Here is a 9,876-nt window from a genome sequence, read left to right as displayed (position 1 = left end):
TAGAATCATCTTACCTATCTAAAATTATATGTTGAGAAAAAAACTTTTTAGGTTAGTTTAAACAATTTTCTACATACTAAGTAACCTAAAGTAAATAACAGTAGGCGATAAGAAATAAATTTGTTAAAAATAATATTATTCAATCAAATGTATGGAAGATGATATGTCATGAGCTGTGTAATGTTTTGAACAACCAATAAAAAAAAATAATAATATTATTCAAAAGGACTGGTAGTAGTAACTGCTTTCATGATTGTTTTCTTTGTGTTTTAACTTCTCTATAATAAACACACATTACCTTTATATAAAATACGTTTCAATTTAATAGCAAATTTGTTTTATCATGATTTACCTGGATTAATATATTATGGATTTTTAAATGAGTTAGGTTCACTAATGCCTCGTGATGACTCTCTATTAACTGCCATCACTGTCCACTAATAATTGCATTGAAATCAGTATTTTAGTTATTATATTGTGTATAGATTACCAGAGGCAGAACCTCAGCCTAAAACCCATTTCAATGCCTCTGCCTCCTAGTTAACCTCCAACTTCACCTCTAGCAGTAGCTGTCTGCTGGTCAAACTTATCTAGAATTTAGACTATGAATAGGGATAAATTCTAGAAACAGAGACTAAGCTTAGCACTAATGAATGCCACTTCCACAGTCACTAATTAATTGTATCCAGGCTCTAAAAGTAGATGGGAACATACAGCATCTGGAAGGGTATTGATCATTTGGCCTTCCTGATCTGCCCACTGGTTCAATGGAATCTTTCTTGATATTGTTTTGAGTTAAAGATCAATGTAGAGTAGACAATTTCAATGATGTCCAAGCCTGACACCCCAGGAGTAATAAGAGGAAGTCATTCAGAACCAGCAGCCGCAACCTGCTAAAAGTGTACTTGGTGGGATTGGCACTCTAATCTTTCCCTAGCTTGCCCTGTGTTGGCCTCCTATTACTTCTATACTCAAACACTAACTTCCCAAGTTAGTGTTTCTGAGTCAGAGCTGCCCAGAGTTTGAAGGACTGGCATTCGGGGTCTATTAGGGACTCAGGAGTAGAATTAGAAGACTCCTTCTTGAAGAATGTATAGAAGGGATTTGATAGCCCCTTATGAGTGAGATAAAAACTTGAGTATCTGCTGGACTCAAATGAGTATCTAAATATGGCCCTTTCTAAGCTAGCTCTGTCTTGGTTTATGAGTTAGTATGTTGATATGATTAAATATTCCTTAATTTGTATTGATTAAGAGCTTTTAAATTAAAAATGCATTATTTTTAACTTTATCAAATACATTTTCAAAGAATGATTGTATGAGTTTTATACTGATCTATGAATATGTTGAGCTGTATTAATATATTTTCTAATGCTGAAATATGTTTTAAATTTGGATTAAAATTGTTTACTGGGACCGCTATCGGCGGCCACGTGGGCGGCCCTGCCTCTGCCACCAACCCCGGCCAGTCTGTGGGTTCCGGGCCTGTGGAGCTAGGAGCCCAAGTGCGAGGGCGGGGCCCGGGTCATCAGGACCAGGATACCTCTACTGAGAATGCAGATGAGTCCAATCACGACCTCCAGTTTGAACCTATAGTTTTGCTCCCTGAGCAAGGAATTAAAACGCTGGAGGAAGATGAAGAGGAACTTCTTAAGATGCAGCAAAGCTATTTTGATTTGCTTCAGAGAATGATCTTCCAGAATGGAAGGAACGAGGCACTGGTGATGTCGAGCTCCTGAAACATAAGGAGAAAGGAACCATCCCCCTCTCACGAGGAGGGACAAGACCCTGAAGATATGCGCCAACCACTATATCATGCCAACATGGAACTGAAGCCAGTGATGGTGCCTGGGTTTGGACACCCATGCTGACTTTGCTGACGAGTACCCTAAGTCAGAGCTGCTCGCCATCTGCTTCCTAAACGCTGAGAATGCACAGAAATTCAAAACAAAGTTTGAAGAACGCAGGAAAGCGATTGAAGAGAGAGAAAAGAAAGGACTGGGCAAAAATGATAATGCTGAAAAAGTGACCGAAAAGCTGGAAGCTCTTTCTGTGAAGGAGGAGAACAAGGAACTGAGGAGAAATCCGAAAAGCAATGAGTCGTCTTAATTTCTTTTCCTTTTTCTTCTTTTTCTTTTTTAAATTTTTCCCTGCCTTTCCTTTTGGGTCTATTTTTATTCTGTTATGTTTTCATTAGGACTTTATATAAAGAACTGAATTCCAACATTCAGGGTTTTTTCCTTAAGTTTTTACCTTATTGAAGATGACTTGAGAAAATCCATTCCCCAGCCATGAAAATGTACTATGCTAACTTTCTTTTCCATAGTGGAAAAATTTATTTATAGTCATCAAAGATAGTGAATAAAAAATGCATTGGAAACCTGAAAAAAAAATTGTTTACTGAATTTTTACTAATCATTTTTCACCAATATAAATAATGAGATTAGTTCTAATTTTCTCCCATTGTACTAAGTTTATGAAATTATTATTAATATTTTACAGTTTCAAAAAAATTTTAGAAACTGTTCGCTAGTTTTTTTTTTTTTCTTAGAAAACTTCAAGACTGGGCTGGGGATGTGTCTCAAGCGATAACGCGCTCAGCTGGCATGCACGGGGCGCTGGGTTCCACCCTCAGCACCACATACAAATAAAATAAAGATGTTGTGTCCACTGAATAAATATTTAAAAATTCTCTCTCTCTCTCTCTCTCTCTCTCTCTCTTAAAAAAAAACTTTAAAAAGAAAAAGAAAACTTCAAGACTACTCAATAGATTAGGAGTGTATTGCAGTAGTAGAGCGCTTGTCCAACATGAGTGATGCTCTGAGTTCAATCCCCAGTGCAATAAAAAAAGAAAAAAGAGCTGGAGCTGTTTCAGCTATAGCACACTTGCCCAGGATGTGTAAGGCACTGGGTTCGATTCTTAGCACTGTGTACAAATCAATAAAACAAAGGTCTATCAACAACTAAAAAAATTTAAAAAATGAAAAAGAAAAAAAGTACTGTTATCTGAAATGAAATGTTTCTCAGAAGTTCTATAAATTATTCCTATGCAATTGTCTATAGCTGGTGAAGGTTGAAATTCCTTAAAAATTTTCTTTTATGTGTGGTTTTTATCACTCAAGTTAATTTAAGGTCAGTGTTTATATAATCTAATTTCTTAGAAAATTATTCACTTAATGTAGATTCTCAAAAAGTTTGCATAGAATTGAACAAACTTTTTCTTACAAACAGCATTTATAAATCTGAGACTTATTTCCTTCTACTTATTTCAGATATACTTCCTTACAATCTGGCATGATTTGGTCTTTAATTTTCTATCTAGACACTCAGTTTTCCAATTATTGAAAAATCTTTTGCCAATTCCACCAGTAATTTTATGCACATACCTACTTTTCAGCACTGGTATGTTTTCTTCATTTTCTTTATTTCCAAAGGTATTTTAGTTGGAAAACAAGGATTTATTTTATTTTATTTTTTGTCAAGCACTGCTATTCATAGCATTTTAAACCAAAGTTTTGAAAAAGGAAATGTGTCAATGATCTATATCAACTACAATTTATTTCTAAAAGTGACTGGGCTGCTCTGTTTATGATTGAGACTGATTTCATATTTCACAATTCAACTCTTCATTAACAAACATAATGACTTTAATATACAAAATATCACAAGCCACCCATGGGCTACATGTGGGCCGCCATGTATCACAGCGTAGTGAATAGGAACATATGGTTTCTGTGAACTTCCAATGGACATTTCTTCTGTGTATGACTGCCCAGGGACATTGTGAATTCCTATTCCACTCTGTCATGTCCCACACAGCATGCAAGATGGGGTGATCTGCTATAGTCGCACAGCCTCTCTGAGATGGGGGTGACCTGCCAAGATCCCAATCAACCTGCTGACTGCACCCTTGAAACCTTACCCCTGCTTTTGATGTACCACCTTCAATAAACCGCTGGAGCCATCTTTATTGTCTAGCTCCAGTAAACCCTCCTTGGCAGGAAGAAGAACCTCCCAATGAGATGCTGGCCGTCACCCCATAGAGCTTTATTAATAGAAGGACTACTAATTTGACAAAAGGGTTTATTGAACAAGTTTTTTTTTGCTGATTTTTAAAATAATAAATCACTACATAGAATACTCTGAATCTGTCATGTATGTATTCACATGTGAACCCCTTAAATTACCAGTATGAAATTGGTGTTTGATAAGTATTTTGTTATGAATATAGGCCAATAAAATTTTATTGGTTTTATATAGTACTTATAAAACTGAATTTTTCTGAGTTTAAATGACCAAAATGTTTCTTCCTATTATTGAAAACATCAAAAATTATTTTTTTGTTATTAACAGTCACAAAAAGATAGAAAAACCATTATCTAACAAATAGAAGTGAGATACAAACAATCGAACAATATGGATTACTATATTCAAGAAAGAATTAGCCTACTAAAATTCACTGGACACAATCATGTTAGCATTGGTCGTTTTGGTTATACTTTTAATCATAAGTTCAAGTCATCTTAAGCGTACTACTTAGATACATATAAAACAAAGATCCTTCAGTTATAAGTATTTTCATCTTGAGTCTCAGTACTTGCTTTAATGCTTAGTTTGATGGGATTTTAAAGTCATTTTTAAATAATATGATTTTGTGGAAATTTAATAATGCACATTTCTTTCTCATTTTCTATAGGTAAATACTCCTTTGTATTCTATGTAGAGCATTTTTGAATTATTCTCCTTAAAAGGAGGTAGCATTATTTGTTTGCTTATATCTCAAGGAGGCAAATTTTAGGAAAGAAAGTTTCAGTTGGTTTTGCGACTGCATATAAGAAATGTCTAGAAGTTTCTAGGTTGAATAAAATAGTATGGGTTACCTGTTTCACCATACTATTTTCCCAAAGATATTATATATATAATTTTATATATAATATATATATAATTATATATATATAATTATTTCATATACTATATATATACATTATTATTTTATATACTATTTTGTTAAATCAGTATTTTAGAAAAATCTATCCCAAAGTAAAGTGTAAAAATAGGCAATACTATAATACAAGTTTTAGAAGGCTTCTATAATTTTAATGTACAATTTTTAAATTTTTTTTGTTTCTTTTAAAAACTGAGTTATGTTTAATGGAATGTTATCATTATTAGTTTTAATTTTTGCCAAAAATATACTAGATTACATTTTGAAACAATTGGATTGAACAGAGTAGGAATGATTAGACAAATATTAGCCCAAAATTGATGTGTCCATTTTTTTTGCATTAAAACATATAAAAAAAAAAAAGTATTACCTCCGTCTAGGGTGATATGCTGTGTGTGGTGCCATCTCATTTACTCTTCTCAAAGTTGTCAGTGACTTTCTGTCTGAGAGATTAAAAATCATCAAGTGTGTAGGAGAGGTCATTTCAAGCAGAGATGGCCCTGCAGGCATTTAGCACAAGTAGTTATAATCCCCTCTGCCCTGTCCTGATAGGAAGCAGATTAGCCAGCTTTTAACTTTCTTTTCCTCTCCGAATCCATTTTCCAGCTTTGATGAAAACAGAATAGACACCTGAGTCATTTGTTCAGTCCTTGAAACATTTCTAAAATAACCATTTAAGCTTTTGCTGTATGTGGCTGAGTGTTACTAAAAAAGTGTATTAATAGGATAAAAATGAATCATTTCAAATAGAATTTGATTTCAGCAAACCTCGGGTGTCTCATTTACCTGCTCTCTGAGAGTGGGCTTACCCAAAAGAATTATGTAAGAAAAATGTAAATTACTAGCCATGGTCAATTACAGAAATTTAGGGATTTACAGAATTTTCAGATTTTCAGGACTGGGTTAAATTTTTGGAGCAATTTTGTTTTTCATTTAAAATCCTTATTCACACTTTGGTATCTATGTTCTCCTGTCTAAGCACAGAGTCTTACATGGAGATTTTCTTGCCTTTTACTTTGATTATGGATTTTCTTGAATGATGGCAGGCAACAGTCATCTATCGCCATCTCTCCTAGGAAATAAGGATTCTCAATATTGTGTTGAAGGCACTAAGTACAGCTTCCTTCTTGATATTCTACCAAGCAAGTTGTAGTTACATCAATTGCTGGTGAGGAAAGAAGATGAAGTGAGTTACTGGTTTCTGTCACCAGCACTCACTTGGCCATGTGCTGGCCCTGATAACTAACCAGTTAAGGTTTTATTATTTTTTTATTTTAATTTTTTTTAATCATGAGGTCAGTGTTCACTAAAACATTTATTAAGTAAAGGCAAATGTCATTTCAGATTGTTAGCTCTGGATTGTCATTAAACTTGACATATTTTCATACTGTTTTACATTTTAGTTAGTGTCACCTTTCCAAGGTTAGCACTATGCTGTTTTGTGAGTGTTCTTCAAATCAATAGTGTATGTCACCCAAAGAAGTATATTTGGAAATTAAGTTTTATTCTATATCCTAATAATGCCCAGTAAAAGGTATTCCTGCTATCAAATTCTTGCTAATATTTAAAATAAGTATATAAAATCATTTTCTTTAAAATTCTATAGCATGTATCAAACACTCTAAAACAAAACCCAAAACTCCATCTAGTGGTATAATATTCAGATGAAGATTATTAACGTGTAACTCAAGTTGTTTAACATAATTTAATGATGCTGATAATAAATTTGAAAGTCCCTTCAACTAAATTCCACTATTTAAATCTAGATCCTGAATTTTGTCACTTCTTGAAAATAGTGGATACTATGTAAATCACAAAAATAAGATCAATCATTAAAAGAATATTGTTTACAATAAAATAAGTTTTTAGGATGAAGGGTAAGAAACCGATATGCAGATGACAATCTATCACAGTACGCATATTCTAGCTTAAGGAAGGTTTATCATCTCAGGATTCCATTATCCTTGCTATTCTCTCAAGTCTGAAAGCAGCCACTAAAAAAGTTAAAATTAAAATAGCCTATCATTGGCGAAGATTAAGATCAGCTTTAAACATAAGCACTTTCATTCAAATACATTCCTTCTCCAATACACATATTACTCCTTAACTACTTATATAGCACAGGAATAATTCATATCCATTCAAATGGATTTCAAAGAGTGGCAGTGATGTTATGTGTGTACTTTCAGATGCCCCTGGCATAAGGGATATCATATTCATGTTAATATAAATTATTCATTCATTAAGCTTGAACACTGGCTATAGTTCATTTGCATATGGTTGAGAATAATTTTTTTTAAAAAGGAGTTAGTAAAATGCTTTAAAGTAGTGTTGAGTTATTTGCATTGTTTACTTGATACTGACATGGTGTATAATATCATTAAATCATTGTGCAATCAGATAATAAATAAAAGATGATCCTTTAAATTGATTTCCTAGAATGCATTCTCTATCTTTGTTGTCAATCTTCATCAAATAAGCAATTTTTATGGTACATTGATAACATGACAAAAATGCGGAAAATAACACTTCCAGCTCCCAATGACAACTTTATTATATCTTGAGGAAGAATGAATAGAATACATATAAATCCAAATTTGCATCTTAAAAGAAGATTCAAGATAATGAATGACAGCAAAAGAAAAGAAGAAACAAGAACAATGTTAATAGGAAAAAAACACAATTTAATGTTGTCTTCTAATACCTGACACATCAAATTGCAAATATGAAAACAAATATTAAAATGTCTTCATCTTAATATGAAATGACAAAGCAAAATACAAGAGCCTTAAAGAAAACAACAACTTTAATCATTAAATTGAACACATGATAGCTCTCGCAAATTCCTGTTATTGTAAAAAATATTCAGCATAATAAGAACCAACTAGGAGGAAAATATGCTAAACTGTTAGTTTCTGAATGTTAGGGGAAAAAAAATGAGGATTTCTTTCATTATTTTCCAGACAAATATTTTCATTTTAAATAATTGTTGATATGATGTACCCAAAGTATTATTTATTTACTTCCTCCACTTATGAATTGTTTATTTGCCTTCTTGTACAGTATTTTTATATTCAGGTCTTTGTGCTTTATTTTCATAAATATTTGAGGATTGTTAGGATCACAATTCATTTTAATATTATTGAAAATTCTTATTTTGCCTATTTTAAACTTTTTTAGGTGTTGAATAAAAGATAAATATATTTTTTCTAATTTTGAATCATTAAAAATGTGATTAATCTTTTTCTCCAAGTATTTTATACTTGCATATAAATTTTCTATTTCAAAATTTAATTTTCAAATTTTCTAATCTAATCATCAATCAAGACAAGCATTATTTTATCATACTCAGCAATAGAGATTTTGACAAATAATATTTTGCCATGCTAGATTATTAAATAAACATTAGAAGGAATTTTGAAAATTATCTAATATTTTATTTTACTTTTTTTTTACCTAGTGACATAAACTGTCATTCTTTTTGTCAACATTCATAAACCATCATTGAATAAATTTTGAAATCATGAGGCTGCTCCTACCATATGGTTCTCCTACTTTATAATTACAAAATATACATATATTATATAATATTATATACATATATTTATATAATATATAAAAATATATATTCATATATGTTCATGTTTTTGGATTTTCCCTACAACTCTCCAAAAATCAATTTAACTTAGCTTTTGATAATAAAGTTAATTCCTTTTCTCAAATTATTGACTCATGGTGTGCAGAAGAGCTTCCCATCTTGCACATTTCTACAGATTATAATACAAACTCACTTCTACAGATTCTTCTTAAAAAAAAAAATCCGTGTAATCTCTTTGCTGCTAGATCTATTTTTATTGACATGATGCTCCAATTATTACTCTTTCTCACCCATAAATATATCTTTGGCCATCTCAATCTTAATTTTAATGATCCATTTATCACATTATGGCTCAGACTTCTTAAATATCCTTGGCTGTTATGGTTTAGATGTGAGATGTCCCCCCAAAAGTTCATGTGTGACGCAATGTAAGAAGGTTCAGAGGAGTAATGATTGGGCTGTGATAGACTTAACCCAATCAGTGAATTAATCCGCTGATAGGGATTAACTGAGTGGTAACTGAAGTGGTAGGGTGTGGCTGGAGAAGGTGGGTATTGGGGGTGTGGCTTTGGGATATATATTTGTTATCTGGCAAGTGGAGACCTCCCTGAACCTTCTGATCATCATATGTGGGGAAACTTAAGAGGCAGAGTCTAGTAGGAGGAAGTTAGGACTTGGTACCATACCCTTGAAGGAAATATTGAAACCTCAGTCTCTTCCACCATTTCTTTGTCTTTCACTTGTTGATCATCATGAGGTAAGAAGCTTTTTCACCAATTACTCCTCTAGGATATTCTGCCTCACTACAGGCCCAAATGCAATGGGTCACGTGATCATTGACTGAAACTATAATACTAAATAAATGTTTCCTCCTTTTATGTTGATTCTCTCAGTCACTTTTCACAGTGATAGAAAGCTGACTACTATAGAAAATTGGTGCTAACAAGTGGTATTGTTTCCATGATACACCTGAATGATATAGAAGAGTCTTACATTGGTTTGAAGAATACTTTTGGAAAAAAATTGGAGAAACTGACTAAAGAAAGTCTAGAATACTGTAAATGGAGCTTAACAGGCAATTATGATAAGGACACAAAAGATTGGGTTGCTGATAAAACTGCAGATAGTAAAGGTTATGCTCATGAGATTTCAAATGGAAAGACTTGACTTAATTGGAAATTAGTATAAAGACCATCCATGTCACACTTTGGCAAAAAATATGGGTGCAAGTCTGGGGATATAGCTCAGTTGGTAGAATACTTGTCTTGCATGCTCAAAGCCCTGAGTTCAATCCCCAGCACTCTCTCTCTCTCTCTCTCTCTCTCTCTATATAT

The 9,876-nt window shown here is 32.7% G+C and overlaps 1 pseudogene; it reads left to right on the top strand.

Annotated features, from left to right (window-relative positions):
• The first annotated feature begins 1,342 nt into the window (after window positions 1-1,342).
• On the top strand, window positions 1,343-2,286 carry LOC107147657 (annotated as a pseudogene).
• The last annotated feature ends 7,590 nt before the right edge of the window (window positions 2,287-9,876 follow it).

Source organism: Marmota marmota, unplaced genomic scaffold (assembly GCF_001458135.2).
Source record: "Marmota marmota marmota unplaced genomic scaffold, marMar, whole genome shotgun sequence".
Lineage (NCBI taxonomy): Eukaryota > Metazoa > Chordata > Mammalia > Rodentia > Sciuridae > Marmota > Marmota marmota.
This window is presented reverse-complemented; position numbering and strand designations above follow the sequence as displayed.